The following is a 21,835-nucleotide window of genomic DNA, read 5'->3' as shown; positions in this document are numbered from 1 at the left end:
ATCACGGCGGCGGCGGCAGGGACCCGAAAAAAGAAAAAAAAAAAAAGGCTCCGCTCCAGTCCCAGGCTTCCAGCCTTGTGAAGAAGAGGCTAGCTGACAGTTCTTATATAGGTATGGGGCGGGGCCAGCCTTAGTTTTTTTGTGAATAAGTCTGCGGGACCATGTACCGCAGACTCGTTCACGTAGGGGGGGGGCCCCCTTGTTAAAGGGGGCTTCCAGATTCTGATAAGCCCCCCGCCCGCAGACCCCCACAACCACCGGCCAGGGTTGTGGGGAAGAGGCCCTTGTCCTCATCATTGTTTTAATAAAGGACTTGTCAAAGACCCTGTACTGTGTTTTTTTACACCACACTTTTTTTTATTGTGAAGGAGTCTGCGGGAGCATGTACCGCAGACTCGTTCACGTAGGGGGGGGGGCCGAGATCTGGGGGCCCCCTTGTTAAAGGGGGCTTCCAGATTCTGATAAGCCCCCAGCCCGCAGACCCCCACAACCACCGGCCAGGGTTGTGGGGAAGAGGCCCTTGTCCTCATCAACATGGGGCCAAGGTGCTTTGGGGGGGGGAGCCCCCCTGCCCCAAAGCACCCCCCCATGTTGAGGGCATGTGGCCTGGTATGGTTCAGGAGGGGGGGGGGGCGCTCGCTCGTCCCCCCCCCTTTCCTGACCTGCCGGGCTGCATGCTCGGATAAAGGTCTGGTATGGATATTGAGGGGGACCCACGCTGTTTTTTTTTTAAATTTCAGCGTGGAGTTCCCCCTTAATATCCATACCAGACCTGAAGGGCTTGGTACAGATGGGAGGGGGGACCCACGCTGTTTTTTTTCTTTTTTTTTTTTATTGCGGACCTTTATTTTTACATTCAGCTTTCAAAATATATATTATCTAGACCAGGGGTGGGCAAACTTTTTGACTTGAGGGCCGCAATGGGTTCATATATTGGACCCGGGGGCCGGACCAAGAGTAGATGAATGATGTGTATGTGTCATCCATAGTAAGTATAGTAATATTCCCCCATAGTAAGCATAGTAATTAATCCCCCATATAGTAATTCATCCCCCATATAGTAATTCATCCCCCATAGTAATTCATCCCCCATATAGTAATTCATCCCCCATAGTAATTCATCCCCCATATAGTAATTCATCCCCCATAGTAATTCATCCCCCATATAGTAATTCGTCCCCCATATAGTAATTCGTCCCCCATATAGTAATTCGTCCCCCATAGTAATTCATCCCCCCTATAGTAATTCATCCCCCATAGTAATTCATCCCCCATATAGTAATTCATCCCCCATAGTAATTCATCCCCCACATAGTAATTCATCCCTTACATAGTAATTCATCCCCCATATTAATTCATCCCCCATATTAATTCATCCCCCATATAGTAATTCATCCCCCATATAGTAAGTCCCCCATATAGTAATTCATTCCCCATATAGTAAGTCCCCCATATAGTAATTCATTCCCCATATAGTAAGTCCTCCATATAGTAATTCATTCCCCATATAGTAAGTCCCCCATATAGTAATTCATCCCCCATATAGTAAGTCCCCCCCCTGTGTCAATTCACTTACCTTTGGTCCGTGCGTTCCTCTCGTATTCCCGCGCCGTTCTGGTCTTCAGGGAGGACTGTGAGAGGAGTTCGTCACGCTGCCCCGCCTACATCCTGGCTACCCCGCCTACATCCTGACAGCTGCAGAGTCCTGACGTCCGAGAGGAGGGAGGGGGGCGGCCATCCGAGAGGGGGGGCGGCCATCCGAGAGGAGAGGAGAGGAGGGGAGGGGAGAGGAGGAGAGGAGGGAGAGGAGAGGAGGGAGGGGAGAGGAGGGAGGGGAGCGGGCGCCCGGCACACAGGAGAGCCGCATCTAAATTTGTAAAGAGCCGCGGCTTGCCGACCACTGGCCTTGCGGGAGCCTAGCTCCGCGGGCCGGATTAAAAGGTCCGCCGGGCCGTATACGGCCCGCGGGCTGTAGTTTGCCCATTGCTGATCTAGACCTTCAAAATAAGTAAAATCATAACAGAAATAATTATAAAGGATAAGAAACAGAAATAGAATCACTAAAACTAAGGAAATCTAGTTAGATTACATGAAGATATGCCGAGTGCTGTTTGTTAAACACAATAGACGCGAGCGAGTGCCGGCTGTCAGAGGACTCCACACACAGGAGACGTGACCGAGTGCCGGCTGTCAGAGGAATCCACACACAGGAGACGCGACCGAGTGCCGGCTGTCAGAGGACTCCACACACAGGAGACGCCACCGAGTGCCGGCTGTCAGAGGACTCCACACACAGGAGACGCCACCGAGTGCCGGCTGTCAGAGGACTCCACACACAGGAGACGTGACCGAGTGCCGGCTGTCAGAGGACTCCACACACAGGAGACGCGACCGAGTGCCGGCTGTCAGAGGACTCCACACACAGGAGACGCGACCGAGTGCCGGCTGTCAGAGGACTCCACACACAGGAGACGCGACCGAGTGCCGGCTGTCAGAGGACTCCACACACAGGAGACGCGACCGAGTGCCGGCTGTCAGAGGACTCCACACACAGGAGACGCGACCGAGTGCCGGCTGTCAGAGGACTCCACACACAGGAGACGCGACCGAGTGCCGGCTGTCAGAGGACTCCACACACAGGAGACGCGACCGAGTGCCGGCTGTCAGAGGACTCCACACACAGGAGACGTGACCGAGTGCCGGCTGTCAGAGGACTCCACACACAGGAGACGCGACCGAGTGCCGGCTGTCAGAGGACTCCACACACAGGAGACGCGACCGAGTGCCGGCTGTCAGAGGACTCCACACACAGGAGACGCGACCGAGTGCCGGCTGTCAGAGGACTCCACACACAGGAGACGTGACCGAGTGCCGGCTGTCAGAGGACTCCACACACAGGAGACGCGACCGAGTGCCGGCTGTCAGAGGACTCCACACACAGGAGACGCGACCGAGTGCCGGCTGTCAGAGGACTCCACAATCAGATTCACTATTAGTCAGTGGCTAAAAAGCAAACGCCCATGGCAGAGGTCTAAAAGGTGTTCTGCACATGCTCAGTTCTATCTGCCAAAGACACTGCACGGGCGTCTAGATTTTTACTGTGTCGATTTCCTTGAAAAAAACGATTTTTAACACATTCTTAATTTATTTGGAAATAGCAGATATTGTTTAAAGTGAAGTCCTGATATTTGGCAAAGCAAATTTCTAAGTGAACGTCTCTGCAGTGATTTTTCATGGTGTTAGACGTGCTTCTTAGCAAGTCTGCTTTTGTGAGTCTGATTCCGGGCGTGTGTCTTTTTGTGAATTAGATTGGGCATCTGCTTATGGGCGCTGCTCAATAGTGAATTTGGTTGCAGGGTAAAAAATAGACGGACGCCCATGAAAATTGGGCTTAAGCCCATAAATATGCGCCCACGCCCAATAGTGAATCAAGACCAATGTGTCCACATCTACACAAGGTTCTCCAGTCTTTTACATTCACAGATACAACGTGTCCACATCTACACAAGGTTCTCCAGTCTTTGCGTCTTTTGCAGATGTGGACACGTATCTGTCAATGGAAATCTGTGAAAGTCATGTTGTGCATTCTTATGCCTTGTATAGCGTTTTACTCTTCTATTGTCTGTACTTTACCAAAATCTTGCGCCCTCCAGATTGTATCACCATGAATATGTTCTGGACGGAGACATCATCATTGGAGGAATTTCCGATGTCCATTACCTTATGGCTAATTGGAAGATCCATGAGATCTCGATCACCACCAACATGTTCTGTTGGCAGTACGTACAATGCAGCAATGTCACATCTGACCAAATTAAAGGTTATAAAATATATGGGGTGATGATTGGATTGTATTGTCCCCTTTACATCCAGAATATCAGATTACGGAAGAAAGACTTCTACCCGAACATTATCCGTGACCTCACTCTGCATATCACAATCACTCACTATACTGAATACATTCATAATTCATAGGAATGACTCCTGTGCTGTAAACCATACAAGTGTCGTCCCGGGACGTTCCGCTGTGACACTTCCACACAACTACCGCTTAGGTGCAAACCTGCTGAACAAAGGAACAAATCCTGAAGGCTGCACTCCAAATAAAGTCACTCTCATGTAAAAGGCAACAAAATACAACAACCAAACGCCGTGATGAGGAAAGTCAAAGCGCTTTGTGCTGCTTTACCACCAACTAATGACATTGTTAAGGGTTAGAATGAGAAACTTCCTTCTCCTTGTGAGATTCTCAAGGCAGATATAAGCAGCTGTGCCAGTACCAGAGACACCACCGAGAGCCTGTATTGTACACTGCCGTATATACTGGACTATAGGAGCACTCCCACCACTGTCCTGTACACTGCCGTATATACTGGACTATAGGAGCACTCCCACCACTGTCCTGTACACTGCCGTATATACTGGACTATAGGAGCACTCCCACCACTGTCCTGTACACTGCCGTATATACTGGACTATAGGAGCACTCCCACCACTGTCCTGTACACTGCCGTATATACTGGACTATAGGAGCACTCCCACCTCTGTCCTGTACACTGCCGTATATACTGGAATATAGGAGCACTCCCACCTCTGTCCTGTACACTGCCGTATATACTGGAATATAGGAGCACTCCCACCACTGTCCTGTACACTGCCATATATACTGGACTATAGGAGCACTCCCACCACTGTCCTGTACACTGCCGTATATACTGGAGTATAGGAGCACTCCCACCACTGTCCTGTACACTGCCGTATATACTGGACTATAGGAGCACTCCCACCACTGTATTGTACACTGCCGTATATACTGGACTATAGGAGCACTCACACCACTGTCCTGTACACTGCCGTATATACTGGAGTATAGGAGCACTCCCACCTCTGTCCTGTACACTGCCGTATATACTGGAGTAGAGGAGCATTCCCACCACTGACCTATACACTGCCATATATACTGGACTATAGGAGCACTCCCACCACTGTCCTTTACACTGCTGTGTATACTGGAGTATAGCAGCACTCCCACCTCTGTCTTGTACACTACCATATATATTGGAGTATAGGAGCACCCCCACCACTGTCTTGTACGCTGCTGTATATACTGGACTATAGGAGCACTCCCACCATTGTCCTGTACACTGCCGTATATACTGGACTATAGGAGCACTGCCACCACTATACTTTACACTGCTGTATAAACTGGAGTATAGTAGCACTCCCTCCACTGTCCTTTACACTACCCTATTTACTGGACTATAGGAGCACTCTCACCACAGTACGCTATACTGCCGTATATACTGGGATATAGGAGCACTCCCAAAACTGTACTGTATGCTGCCTGATATAGTAGACTACGGGAGCACTCCCACCACTGTACAGTACCCTGCCATATATATTGGACTATAGGAGCACTCCCACCACTTTACATTACACACCCATGTATATAGTGGAGTAGAGTAGCACTCCCACCACTGTCCTGTACACTGCCTTATATACAGGAGTATAGGAGCACTCCCACCACTATACTATACACTGCCGTATATACTGGACTATAGGAGCACTCCCACCACTATCCTATACACTGCCTTATATACTGGAGTATAGGAGCACTCCCACCACTATCCTATACACTGCCTTATATACTGGAGTATAGGAGCACTCCCACCACTATCCTATACACTGCCTTATATACTGGAGTATAGGAGCACTCCCACCACTATCCTATACACTGCCGTATATACTGGACTATAGGAGCACTCCCCCCACTGCACTTTACACTGCCGTATATACTGGACTATAGCATTCGGTTTGTTTGCAGGCTGTTTGGCAAGTTGAGCTTCAAATTTTTCTCTTTTGTTGACATGCATCGCCCTTCCATGTGCTCCTTGATTTTAAGGCCAGTTATAGCTTGGGGCATTGGCCATTATTTGTACTGCTGAATTGTTGGTTAGGGCGCTCTGGACACCTTAGCTGCCATTGTGCTGCATGCTGGGTGTCCAGTGCACTCCTGTACCTGTACTTTGTAGGCTCTGAAAATTTGCAGAGTTAGGCTGGCCATACACTATACAATTTTCTGTCCAATTTCCTTTAGATTTACCTTCAACTATGTACTGTAAGGGCCTGCCTAATTGGATATAATTGATAGTGTTGTTCAGGTTTGACCTCATATTATATGGTTTTTGGTAAATCTAAAACAAAATTCTCAAAAAAATAGTATAATGCATGGCCAGCCTTAGGAACTACAGAATATCGGGTTGCCATGACAAGGCTCTGTAGCTTACACATGTATTTGCAAATCTGTGCTAACTAAACCCACGTTTAACACATACTGTTAGACATGTTAATTCGGTTTGTTTGAAGGCTGCTTGGCAAGTTGAGCCGGGAATTTTTCTCTTCTGTTGCTTGACATGCGTCGCATTTCCATGTGCTTCTTGCTGTGAAGGCCAGTTATAGACTGGGGCAGCGGCCATTTTTTGTAATCTCAAACCATGCAGAGCTTATTACGAATATCCATATAAAAGAACATCAGGATAGCAGTGACCATAACAGGATTTCATTTATTGTTAGCTGTGCACATCAAGCATATATGGGAAAAATAAAAACGCTCAATTTTAAGAGAGCTAATTTTCCAAGGCTGAGAGCTGCTCTCCAAGACTTACACTGGGAGGGAATATTGGCATCAATGAACACAACACAGAAATGGGAGTTCTTATATAAACCTGTATGTGAACACACTGTAAAGTATGTTCCTACGGGCAACACGTTTAAAAGGCTAAAAATCAAACCTATGTGGCTTACGGCCAAAGTTAAAAAAGCTATAAATAATAACAAAAGAGCTTTTATTAAATATAAAAATGAAGGAACGCCATCATCGTTTACACATTACAAAGAATATAACAGAATATATAAAAAGGAAGTCAAGGCCGCAACAATTAAAAACGAATGATATATTGCAAAGGATAGCAGAACCAACCCCATAAATTCTTCAAATATATATTACAAAATAATCTAGAGGGGGTGACTGGGGCCAAAGAGAAGGCAAATTTATTAAATCCCTTCTTCAGCTCTGTGTATACAAAGGAGCTCTTGTCCATAATGGGGGGTGGTACTGACACAGCTCCAGATGATCCACATTGGCTCACAACTGATATGATCCAAAAATACTTAGACAGAATAAAGATGAAAAAAGCCCCTGGACCGGATGGCACACACCCACTCTTTAATGACTGACATAGTACCACTGGATTGGCGTAAGGCCAATGTGGTGCCTATCTTTAAAAAATATTTAAAAAATATATAAATAAATTTAAAAAAATGTATAGTTGGGAAGATACTGGAGAGTTTAATAACAGACCACATAGATGAGTTCTTGCTGGATAAAAATATTTTAAGCAACAGACAGCATGGAGTCATGAAAGACAGAAGTTGTCAAACTAATCTGATTTCTTTTTATGAGGAGGTGAGCAAAACCTTGGACAGAGGGGTGGCGGAGGACGTGGTGTAAGTGACATCTTGTGGCTAAACTGCAGAATGTCAGTCAGAACATTTTTAATTTACTTCAATCAGTGTTCAAACAATAAAAGCTGTTTCCCCATCTCACAAATGCGGGGTCCGGGGAGAGCGGATATAGTGAATGCGGGGTCCGGGGAGAGCGGATATAGTGAATGCGGGGTCCGGGGAGAGCGGATATAGTGAATGCAGGGTCCGGGGAGAGCGGATATAGTGAATGCAGGGTCTGGGGAGAGTGGATATAGTGAATGCGGGGTCTGGGGAGAGCAGATATATTGAATGCAGGGTCCGGGGAGAGCGGATATATTGAATGCAGGGTCCGGGGAGAGCAGATATAGTGAATGGGGGGACCAGGGAGAGCGGATATAACGAATGCGGGGTCCGGGGAGAGCGGATATAGCGAAGGCGGGGTCCGAGGAGAGCGGATATAGTGAATGCGGGGTCCGAGGAGAGCGGATATAGTGAATGCGGGGTCCGGGGAGAGCGGATATAGTGAATGCGGGGTCCGGGGAGAGCGGATATAGTGAATGCGGGGTCCGGGGAGAGCGGATATAGTGAATGAAGGGTCCGGGGAGAGCGGATATAATGAATGCGGGGTCCGGGGAGAGCGGATATAGTGAATGCGGGGTCCGGGGAGAGCGGATATAGTGAATGCAGGGTCCGGGGAGAGCGGATATAGTGAATGCAGGGTCTGGGGAGAGTGGATATAGTGAATGCGGGGTCTGGGGAGAGCAGATATATTGAATGCAGGGTCCGGGGAGAGCGGATATATTGAATGCAGGGTCCGGGGAGAGCAGATATAGTGAATGGGGGGACCAGGGAGAGCGGATATAACGAATGCGGGGTCCGGGGAGAGCGGATATAGCGAAGGCGGGGTCCGAGGAGAGCGGATATAGTGAATGCGGGGTCCGAGGAGAGCGGATATAGTGAATGCGGGGTCCGGGGAGAGCGGATATAGTGAATGCGGGGTCCGGGGAGAGCGGATATAGTGAATGCGGGGTCCGGGGAGAGCGGATATAGTGAATGAAGGGTCCGGGGAGAGCGGATATAATGAATGCGGGGTCCGGGGAGAGCGGATATAGTGAATGCGGGGTCCGGGGAGAGCGGATATAGTGAATGCGGGGTCCGGGGAGAACGGATATAGTGAATGCGGGGTCCGGGGAGAACGGATATAGTGAATGCGGGGTCCGGGGAGAGCGGATATAGTGAATGTGGGGTCCGGGGAGAGCGGATATAGTGAATGTGGGGTCCGGGGAGAGCGGATATAGTGAATGGGGGGTCCGGGGAGAGCGGATATAGTGAATGCGGGGTCCGGGGAGAGCGGATATAGTGAATGCGGGGTCCGGGGAGAGCGGATATAGTGAATGCGGGGTCCGGGGAGAGCGGATATAGTGAATGCGGGGTCCGGGGAGAGCGGATATAGTGAATGCGGGGTCCGAGGAGAGCGGATATATGGATGTGTCACCCGGAGGCCAAATATACATTAATCAAAGTTCTCTGGTTCATGAGGGAGCCAATCAGAGGAGATGGGGCCAGCGGGAGGGAGAAGAGAAGAGCTGGCTTTAAGCTGCTGCAGAGAGAGGAGAGCATACAGGGGATCAGTTCCAGTAACTGCCGCCCCCCACAGATCACCCTCCCTACCCACAACTGATTCACCCAGCTGCCTGGGCCCCCCTGCTGGCATGGGCCCCGTACAGAAGGACTGGTGGTACCCACTTATCCACGGCCCTGACTATGAGTACTATGACCCTGGGCAGAGGAGAGACTGTAGGTAGATAACTACTGAAGTGCTGCACGTGCTTTCCTTTGTGACTACTGCAGACCGTCCGCAAAATGTGACTGACTGTGTAATGTCAAGTGATTCCGGAATGTATGTCCTGTAATGTGACTGTAATGCCGCTTCCTGAATGCCGTTAATAAAGTGCAGCAAACCTATTTCTTGTGTGGACATTCCTTCCTTTGGATATAAAGGTCTATGGCCTGGAATGTCGTGTGGAGGCCTATGGCAGGGCACAACATGGCGGAGGGTTCGGCCTCAGCTGGGGGGACAGTGTTCTTGCAGGGCTGAAGCAGCCAACCACAAAGCCTCTCTTGCATGGGGCCCCCAGGGATCCCAGTTAAAGCTTTGTTCAGATTTCACCCCCTTGGGATACCCTCAGAGTAACCCAGCCGTACCTGACCTGAACCCCGTGCTCCATCCAATCCACTACGGCCTCACTAGCAACAGATCCTGTTGTCACCCCAATACAACTGCTTCAAGGGAAGATCCCGTGAGACGAAAATCAGCAATCAGTCCACACACAAAGATATTCCTTATTACTTCATTACTGAACACCTTCAGGCCCGGTCTAGAGCAGATTGATGGGCGGGCGGGAAGCTCCTCCTTCTGATTGGGTGTCATATGGCATCCTGTTAGAAGGTGCCACTCATACAGTTGCGGGGGCAGGAAAGTGGCGCGATATGTCACCGGCTGTTTCCCCGGGACACAGAGGATGACAGATCACTAAACCGACCCGCTGCCAGTGTCATGTGACCAATCACAACAGATCACATGATAATTGTATACAATGGATGGCTTCCTATCATGCCATCGTTGCATACAATTGTCTTGTTAGCTGTGATTGGTCACAGCGATCACATGGTACAGACAGGGCCAATCACAGCCCATCTGTACCATGTGATGAGCTTTGCCCAACCACAGCTAATCACAACAAAAGACTGAATGAATCCGTTTCATTCAGTAACAATGGTTGCTAATATCAATGAAATACATCGGTATCAGCAATCCTAATGTGTGAAAAAATATCCTGATCCCTCCCCCAGAGTAGTACAATGTGACTAGCAAATGTTTTCCTTAATTACTGACATGGAAACCCGATGATGACAGGACACAAGGCATTGCTTCTTTAACCACTTCAGGTCCGGACACTTTCCCCCCCTTCCAGTCCGGACACTTTCCCCCCCTTCCAGTCCGGACACTTTCCCCCCCTTCCAGTCCGGACACTTTCACCCCCTTCCAGTCCGGACACTTTCACCCCCCTTCCAGTCCGGACACTTTCACCCCCCTTCCAGTCCGGACACTTTCCCCCCCTTCCAGTCCGGACACTTTCCCCCCCTTCCAGTCCGGACACTTTCACCCCCCTTCCAGTCCGGACACTTTCACCCCCTTCCAGTCCGGACACTTTCCCCCCTTTCCAGTCCGGACACTTTCACCCCCTTCCAGTCCGGACACTTTCACCCCCCTTCCAGTCCGGACACTTTCCCCCCCTTCCAGTCCGGACACTTTCCCCCCCTTCCAGTCCGGACACTTTCACCCCCCTTCCAGTCCGGACACTTTCCCCCCCTTCCAGTCCGGACACTTTCACCCCCTTCGAGTCCGGACACTTTCCCCCCCTTCCAGTCCGGACAATTTCCCCCCCTTCCAGTCCAGACACTTTCACCCCCTTCCAGTCCGGACACTTTCACCCCCTTCCGGTCTGGACAATTTCACAGCCTTCCAGTTCGGACAATTTCACCCCCCTTCCGGTTCGGACACTTTCACCCCCTTCCAGTCCAGACAGTTTCACCCCCATTCCAGTCCGGACAATTTCACCCCCTTCCAGTCCGGACACTTTCCCCCCCCTTCCAGTCCAGACACTTTCACCGCCCTTCCAGTCCGGAGTTTCCCCCCCTTCCAGTCCGGACACTTTCCCCCCTTCCTGTCCGGACACTTTCACCCCCCTTCCAGTCCGGACACCTTCACCCCATTCCAGTCCGGACACTTTAACTCCCTTCCAGTCCGGACACTTTCCCCCCCTTCCAGTCCAGACACTTTCCCCCCCTTCCAGTCCAGACACTTTCCCCCCCTTCCAGTCCGGACACTTTCCCCCCCTTCCAGTCCGGACACTTTAATCCCCTTCCTGTCTGGACACTTTCACCCCCTTCCAGTCCGGACACTTTAATCCCCTTCCTGTCTGGACACTTTCACCCCCTTCCAGTCCGGACACTTTCCCCCCCTTCCTGTCCGGACACTTTCCCCCCTTGCAGTCCAGGCCAATTTTTAGCGCTATCGCACTTTGAATGACAATTGCGCGGTCATGCAACACTGTACCCAGATGAAGTTTTTAGCATTTTTTTTAGACAGATAAAACTTTATTTTGGTGGTATTTATTCACCGCTGGGATTTTTATTTTTTTTTGCTATATAAATGAAAAAGTCCAAAAATTTGGAAAAAAAGTGTTTTTCTTATACAATTTTGCAAATAAATAATATTTCTTCATAAATCTTGGCCAAAATTTATTCCGTTATCTTTTTAGTAAAAAACAAATAATCCAAATTAGTTTATAATCAAAAATTATAATTTTAAAAAAATAGTTTTGATATTTTTATTTAATTTTTGTATTATTATTTTAACATACGTTCACTCTATCAGTACACGGTCACCATGGTGACACTGTCACACTTGTGGGGGGTGATGAAGATTTTTTTTTTTTTTGTACTGATTGCTTTTACACCCATAAAGGCTGTAAAAGCAATCATTTCTCCTTCTCTCTGGCTGCATTCTTGCAGCCATTGAGAAATACTGTGTGAGCTGTGATTGGTCACAGCTTGTCACATGGTACAAGGCTGTTGTGAATGGCCCTGTACCATGTGATCTCTGTGATCATTCACAGATTTCACACATAGTAAGCAATGATGTCAGGAAGTGACATCTTATTTACTACTGTTCATGTGATCACTGATTGGCCAATCAGTGATCACATGATCGGGACCTCACACAGAGGTCCTGTACAGCGATTGGTGTTCTGCTGTGTCCTCCTACCTAGGGGGCGCACACAGGCAGGGAAGCGGGGAGGATGTTTATAAACGGCCCCCCTCCCCTGCACCGCTCCCGTCATTGTATTGGAGTAGACTCACCATCCTTGTGTGGAGGGAGTGGAGAGAGGAGCGGCACCTCTGCATCCATTCTTCGTCATCTTCATCCCCGGCTCTCTCTGTCAGGCGGCACATCCGGCTCCTCATGTCCCCGATCCCTGCTGACAGCTCCTCTATTATAGCCAGGGGTCTGCAGACCGGCTCAGAGCCATTTCACGGAGCCCCTCTTTATAGGGGTTAACACCCTTCTGGAAGGTTCCAAAAGGTCAGCTGACCCCAGGATAAAGGTCATGTGACCTTCCAGAATGTTCCCAGAGGTCAGCTGACTTCTCTTATCTCCGGGTGGATCACACCTGTGTCACCTGACAGGTGATGTTGCCGGGCAGATTTTCCACAGCTGGACCAGGTGTGATCTGACCTCCTGAGGAGAAAGCAGGGGAAGGGGGGCCTTGAAACTGCCCCTACCTCAGATGTCACAATCCATGAGTGTGGGGGGCCTGAAAACAGCCTCCCCTTCCTTCCATTGTAGTGTCAGCCTGTGGTGCAGTAATAATACCGGCTCAGCACCTTCCTCAGTCCTTGTGCTGAAAATATGAGGTAAAGTCTTCTCTGATACAGCTCTACATACGTGTGTGTGTCTTCCTGAACATGTCTGCCTGTTCCATCCATCTCAATGTGTGGGGCTGACAATGCTCTAATCCAGGGGTGGGCAACTGCGGCCCTCCAGCTGTTGTAGAACTACAAGTCCCATGAGGCATTGCAAAACTGACAGTTACAAGCATGACCCCCAAAGGCAGAGGCATGATGGGACTTGTAGTTCACCAACAGCTGGAGGGCCACAGTTGCCCACCCCCGCTCTAATCCATAGAGGATTCCTTTCATGACATTCCAGGGCCACAGATCATTTTTGTTTCCTGGGGGGGTTCAGCTCTCAAACTCTAAGGCATTGTTTACACTTGTGATGGGGGGGGGGGGTAAAAATGTGTGGCAGCAAAGTGGTGCCATTAAACTTTGCACTGCAAAAATGATCCCCCTGTAGAGTTCAGCGGGCCGTACCACCTGCTGAGCGCAATCCATTCAACTGAATAGGGGCCCCTACAAGAGTGATTGTGGCCCGCTAGTTCAGGGCAGGGGCGGACTGACCATTTGGAAACTGCCCGAGGGCCCGGGGTCAGTAAGGGGCCCCATGAGATGTCCCTGGTACCTTTTTCATAGGCTTTTTTGAGTTTGGGCAAGGACACAGGGGCCCCATGATCCACTATTGCCCGGGGGCCCCATGAGTTGTCAGTCCGCCCCTGGTTCAGGGTTCAACCCCTTGGAGCCTCCCGACCCTTTAAGGGTTTCAGAAGCCGGGAGGCGGGGTGAGGTTTAAGGTCACGTGACCTACGTGACACGCCGTCACGGCGGTCACATGATCGGGAAAGGTCCCGCATGAAAGAGGAGATCGGGCCCTTGCCGTGAGTACCGGACACGTGTGTTGGGAGGGGGCAGGGTGCGCGCTCTCGGCACGTATGTTCTTTTTTAAAAGAATGCAAATGTGCGGCCGCTCAGCGTCTTGGCCCAGACTCCGGGGGGTCGCACATTTGCGTTTGGCGGGCGTTAAGAGGTTAATGTGGTGAAAACTGGTGATGAAGAAGCAACACAGCCCCTCCTCTCTGCCTGCCAATTGTTCTCTGAACAGCAACCTGAATACAGATCCTCTTCAGAGGGCGACACGAGTGACAACCGGCCCTGACTGTTTATGTAGCGGAAATCCTGAGGTTTATCACCCCTTGCCTTCCGTGAACTTTCACCCCCTTTGTATGGGACACAGAGAGCTTTCTTTGGTGGTATTAATCACCACTGGGGGGGGGGGGTGATAAACAAACCAAAAACAGCTGAAAATTTTTTAAAAAATAATTTTTTTTCTTAGTTTCTGTTATAAAATTTTGTAAATGAGTAATTTGTCTCCTTCACTGATGTGCGCTGATGAGGCTGCAGTGATGGGCACTGATAGGCGGCACTGATGGGCATTGACAGGCAGTACTCATATATGGCACTGATAGGCAGCACTGACTGGTACTAAGTGGCACTGACTAGCACTAATAGGCAGCACTGACTGGTACTGTTAGGTGGCACTGCCGGGCACTGATGGGCAATGATAGGTGGCACTGATTGGCAGCACTCATAGGTGGCACTGACTGGCACTGATAGGTGGCACTGAAAGGCAGCTCAGATGAGCACTGATATGTGGCATTGATATGCACTGATATGTGGCATTGATATGCACTGGTAGGCACTGATATGTAGCATTGATATGCACTGGTATGCACTGATATGTGGCATTGATATGCCCTGTATTCACTGATATGTGCATTGATATGCACTGGTAGGCACTGATATGTGGAATTGATATGCATTGCTAGGCACTGATATGTGGCATTGATGGGCACTGATGGGGCCACACTGATGATCAGTGAAGATGTCCCCTCCAAGGAATGCCGATTACCGGCTCTCCTCTCCTCCCCTCTGTCAGCGTGACGGCTCCGGAGGAGAGAAATGCAGATAACCGGTATTTCCTTATTTACATACAATTGGCTGTGATTGGACACAGCTGATCACATGACCAACCTGAAGTCATCGGCTCTTTCTGCTAATCGGTGATCCCGTGTCCCAGGGACACAACGCACCGCCAATCGGCGCACTGCGCACTGTTAGAGTGGGAGGACGTCATGTGACATCCTCCCAGAACGAGAGAACCGCCTTGCACAAATGGCATCATATTACGGCAGGCAGCGCTATCACTGATTTTATTTTAACTTTTTTTAAAATTGTGTATCATAAGGAATTTTCTGAAGTGCATTGCTTACCGCAATAATGTGCTCTGTGCACCGGCTAGGACTGCATCTCATCCCTTTACCACCGAACACATATGACTGACACCGGCTCTGTGGATGGTTAACCACTTCCAGTCCGAACGCTTTCCCCCCTTCCAGTCCGGACGCTTTCCCCCATTCCAGTCCGGACGCTTTCACCCCCTTCCTGTCCGGACGCTTTCACCCCCTTCCTGTCCGGACGCTTTCACCCCCCTTCCAGTCCGGACGCTTTCACCCCCTTCCAGTCCGGACGCTTTCACCCCCTTCCAGTCCGGACGCTTTCACCCCCTTCCAGTCCGGACGCTTTCCCCCCCTTCCTGTCCGGACGCTTTCACCCCCTTCCAGTCCGGACGCTTTCAACCCCTTCCAGTCCGGACGCTTTCCCCCCTTCCAGTCCGGACGCTTTCCCCCCCTTCCAGTCCGGACGCTTTCACACCCTTCCAGTCCGGACACTTTCACACCCTTCCAGTCCGGACACTTTCACACCCTTCCAGTCCGGACACTTTCACACCCTTCCAGTCCGGACACTTTCACACCCTTCCAGTCCGGACACTTTCACCCCCTTCCAGTCCGGACACTTTCACCCCCTTCCAGTCCGGACACTTCCCCCCCCCCTTCCAGTCCAGGGCAATTTTCAGCTTTCAGACAGATAAAGCTTTATTTTGGTGGTATTTATTCACCGCTGGGATTTTTATTTTTTTTATGCTATATAAATTAAACAGTACAAAAATTTAGAAAAAAGTGTTTTTCTTATACGATTTTGCAAATAAATAGTATTTCATCATAAAACTTGGATATGATCTCCATGTATAATACATAAGGGGGGGATATGATCTCCATGTATAATACATAAGGGGGGATATGATCTCCATGTATAATACATAAGGGGGGATATGATCTCCATGTATAATACATAAGGGGGGGATATGATCTCCATGTATAATACATAAGGGGGATATGATCACCATGTATAATACATAAGGGGGGATATGATCTCCATGTATAATACATAAGGGGGGGATATGATCACCATGTATAATACATAAGGGGGGGGGGAATATGATCTCCATGTATAATACATAAGGGGGGGGGATATGATCTCCATGTATAATACATAAGGGGGATATGATCTCCATGTATAATACATAAGGGGGGATATGATCTCCATGTATAATACATAAGGGGGGATATGATCTCCATGTATAATACATAAGGGGGGATATGATCCCCATGTATAATACATAAGGGGGGATATGATCTCCATGTATAATACATAAGGGGGGATATGATCTCCATGTATAATACATAAGGGGGATATGATCTCCATGTATAATACATAAGGGGGATATGATCTCCATGTATAATACATAAGGGGGGATATGATCTCCATGTATAATACATAAGGGGGATATGATCTCCATGTATAATACATAAGGGGAATATGATCTCCATGTATAATACATAAGAGGGGGATATGATCTCCATGTATAATACATAAGGGGGGATATGGTCTCCATGTATAATACATAAGGGGGATATGATCTCCATGTATAATACATAAGAGGGGATATGATCACCATGTATAATACATAAGGGGGGATATGATCTCCATGTATAATACATAAGGGGGGATATGATCTCCATGTATAATACATAAGGGGGGATATGATCTCCATGTATAATACATAAGGGGGGATATGATTTCCATGTATAATACATGAGGGGGATATGATCTCCATGTATAATACATAAGGGGGGATATGATCTCCATGTATAATACATAAGGGGGGATATGATCTCCATGTATAATACATAAGGGGGGGGGTTATGATCTCCATGTATAATACATAAGGGGGATATGATCTCCATGTATAATACATAAGGGGGGGATATGATCTCCATGTATAATACATAAGGAGGGGGGGGTATGATTACCATGTATAACACATAAGGGGGGATATGATCTCCATGTATAATACATAAGGGGGATATGATCGCCATGTATAATGCATAAGGGGGGGATATGATCTCCATGTATAATACATAAGGGGGATATGATCACCATGTATAATACATAAGGGGGGAAATGGTCTCCATGTATAACACATAAGGGGGGATATGATCTCCATGTATAACACATAAGGGGGGAAATGATCTCCATGTATAATACATAAGGGGGGGATATGACCTCCATGTATAATACATAAGGGGGATATGACCTCCATGTATAATACATAAGGGGGATATGATCACCATGTATAATACATAAGGGGGGATATGATCTCCATGTATAATACATAAGGGGGGATATGATCTCCATGTATAATACATAAGGGGGGATATGATCTCCATGTATAACACATAAGGGGGGATATGATCTCCATGTATAACACATAAGGGGGGATATGATCTCCATGTATAACACATAAGGGGGGATATGATCTCCATGTATAACACATAAGGGGGGATATGATCACCATGTATAATACATAATGGGGGGATATGATCACCATGTATAATACATAATGGGGGGATATGATCTCCATGTATAATACATAATGGGGGATATGATCTCCATGTATAATATATAAGGGGGATATGATCTCCATGTATAATACATAAGGGGGGATATGATCTCCATGTATAATATATAAGGGGGATATGATCTCCATGTATAATACATAAGGGGGGATATGATCTCCATGTATAATACATAAGGGGGGGTATGATCTCCATGTATAATACATAAGGGGGATATGATCTCCATGTATAATACATAAGGGGGGGATATGATCTCCATGTAAAATACATAAGGGGGGGGGTATGATTACCATGTATAACACATAAGGGGGGATATGATCACCATGTATAATACATAAGGGGGATATGATCACCATGTATAATACATAAGGGGGGGATATGATCTCCATGTATAATACATAAGGGGGGATATGATCTCCATGTATAATACATAAGGGGGGAAATGGTCTCCATGTATAATACATAAGGGGGGATATGATCTCCATGTATAATACATAAGGGGGGATATGATCTCCATGTATAATACATAAGGGGGGGATATGACCTCCATGTATAATACATAAGGGGGATATGATCTCCATGTATAATACATAAGGGGGATATGATCACCATGTATAATACATAAGGGGGGATATGATCTCCATGTATAATACATAAGGGGGGATATGATCTCCATGTATAATACATAAGGGGGGGATATGATCACCATGTATAATACATAAGGGGGGGGATATTATCACCATGTATAATACATAAGGGGGATATGATCTCCATGTATAACACATAAGGGGGGATATGATCTCCATGTATAATACATAAGGGGGATATGATCACCATGTATAATACATAAGGGGGGATATGATCTCCATGTATAATACATAAGGGGGATATGATCTCCATGTATAATACATAAGGGGGGATATGATCTCCATGTATAATACATAAGGGGGGATATGATCTCCATGTATAATACATAAGGGGGATATGATCTCCATGTATAATACATAAGGGGGGGGATATGATCTCCATGTATAATACATAATGGGGGATATGATCTCCATGTATAATACATAAGGGGGGGATATGATCACCATGTATAATACATAATGGGGGGATATGATCACCATGTATAATACATAATGGGGGGATATGATCTCCATGTATAATACATAATGGGGGGATATGATCACCATGTATAATACATAAGGGGGGATATGATCTCCATGTATAATATATAAGGGGGATATGATCTCCATGTATAATACATAAGAGGGGATATGATCACCATGTATAATACATAAGGGGGATATGATTTCCATGTATAATACATGAGGGGGATATGATCTCCATGTATAATACATAAGGGGGGATATGATCTCCATGTATAATACATAAGGGGGGATATGATCTCCATGTATAATACATAAGGGGGGATATGATCTCCATGTATAATACATAAGGGGGATATGATCACCATGTATAATACATAAGGGGGGATATGATCTCCATGTATAACACATAAGGGGGGATATGATCACCATGTATAATACATAAGGGGGGGGATATTATCACCATGTATAATACATAAGGGGGGATATGATCTCCATGTATAACACATAAGGGGGGATATGATCTCCATGTATAATACATAAGGGGGGATATGATCTCCATGTATAATACATAAGGGGGATATGATCACCATGTATAATACATAAGGGGGGATATGATCTCCATGTATAATACATAAGGGGGGATATGATCTCCATGTATAATACATAAGGGGGGATATGATCTCCATGTATAATACATAAGGGGGGATATGATCTCCATGTATAATACATAAGGGGGGATATGATCTCCATGTATAATACATAAGGGGGGATATGATCTCCATGTATAATACATAAGGGGGGGATATGATCTCCATGTATAATACATAAGGGGAGGATATGATCTCCATGTATAATACATAAGGGGGGGATATGATCTCCATGTATAATACATAAGGGGGGGGGTGTGATCTCCATGTATAATACATATGGGGGGATATGATCTCCATGTATAATACATAAGGAGGGATATGATCTCCATGTATAATACATAAGGGGGGGATATGATCTCCATGTATAATACATAAGGGGGGGATATGATCACCATGTATAATACATAAGGGGGGGTATGATCTCCATGTATAATACATAAAGGGGGTATGATCTCCATGTATAATACATAAGGGGGGATATGATCTCCATGTATAAATACATCAGTGGTTCATATAGTGAACTCGGTGTAGAGTTATTCCCCCTGAGGTCCTCACAGAGGACAAGGGGGCGCTCTTTACTTCTGGAGGAAAAGAAATGTAATCTCCAAACACGGAAAGGTTTCTTCACAGTAAGAGCTGTGAGAATGTGGAATAGACTCCCTCCAGAGTTGGTTGTGGCCAGCTCAGTGGATTGCTGTAGGAAAGTCCTGGATTCTTTCTTGGATACACAGAATATAACTGGATATAACATTTATAGGGAAAGTTGATCCAGGGAATATCCAATTGCCTCTCGGGGGGATCAGGAAGGAATTTTTCCCAGCAGGAGCAAATTGGATCGTGCTTTGCTGGGGTTTTTTTGCCTTCCTCTGGATCAACGAACGGTGTGTGTAGGATTATACTTTTTTTTTTTTATGGTTGAACTGGATGGACTTTTGTCTTTTTTCAGCCAGACTAACTCTGTAACTATGTATACAATGTATTATATAATATATCCTGTATGTGTACAATGAACTATGTAATGTATCTTGTATGTATACAATGTATCCTTTTCTCCCTTCAAGAGGAGAAAACAGTGGAATGGGCTGTACAGTGAAAGCCAAATCAGAGGCTATCACAATGATCAGGTGGTCAGAAACCAGGCCTCCCGGTTCCTGATTAGTACAAGACCTGGAGCTGTCACTAACAGCTTGGTCTCTACCCTAGAAGCACACTGTGCAGTGCTCTCTCAGCACAAACACAGCAGTACATGTATGCAGCCCCACGTATAAAGACCCACCTCCATGAGGATGTATAAATGTGTAAGATCATCAGAAAGTGGATAACAAAGCTTTCCCCAATATTGTAATAGCAGAAGAAACTGTGAAGGGATGGATGCTGCTCAATGACCCCAGGAGTCCAATGTTAAGGAATGGCCTCAGCCGCCATTCTGGCCACACCCTCTGATGTGTTTTGCCCCGCCCACTGGGGGGGCTTGGTCACAGAGCATCTGTGACCAAGCCCCAGGTGGGCAGGGCGAAACATGTCTGAGGGCGTGGTCAGAATGTAAACAGAGCATCTGTGACCAAGCCCCAGGTGGGCAGGGCGAAACATGTCTGAGGGCGTGGTCAGAATGTAAGCTGAGGCCATTCCCTAACATTGGACTCCTGGGGTCATTGAGTAGAGTCCATCCCTTCACTTGTATTGGCGGACACTGGAATCGCTCGGACTCATGCTCCCCTCTTCTCACTTCCCGGTGGGGTGATCTTTTCTCTTCCATCCACAGCTTGGAGCCACGCCATAAGCACAGGAAACTGACAGAAGAGGCATGAAACACATTAATAAAGTAGATGGACTTGGTTCAGGTCAGCGGGGATCAGAGCAAGCAGCAGGATCTGCTCAATCTTCTTGGTTTAGATAAGGGGTCTACAAACTCTCTAAACAAGGGGCCAATTTATTGTCCTTTAGAGTTTAGGGGGGCTGGACTGTTTCCATTGGAGTAGAAAAGGTCCTGATGTCAGTGGGAGGAATAGTGCCCCATCTTTGGGGTCAGTGGGAGGAATAGTGTCCCATCCTTTGGGGTCAGTGGGAGGAATAGTGCCCCATCATTGGTGTCAGTGGGAGGAAAAGTGCCCCATCATTGGTGTCAGTGGAGGAATAGTGCCCCATCATTGGTGTCAGTGGGAGGAATAGTGCCCCATCTTTGGTGTCAGTGGGAGGAATAGTGCCCCATCATTGGTGTCAGTGGGAAGAAGAGCTCCTGATTGATGGTGTCAGTGGGAGGAATTGTAACTCATCATTGGTGTAATTGGGAGATATTGTGCCCCATCAT

This window comes from Staurois parvus, unplaced genomic scaffold (genome assembly GCF_062004578.1).
Source record: "Staurois parvus isolate SC_StPar_1 unplaced genomic scaffold, SC_StPar_1.0 ptg000979l, whole genome shotgun sequence".
NCBI lineage: Eukaryota > Metazoa > Chordata > Amphibia > Anura > Ranidae > Staurois > Staurois parvus.
Note: the sequence above shows the minus strand (reverse complement) of the source record.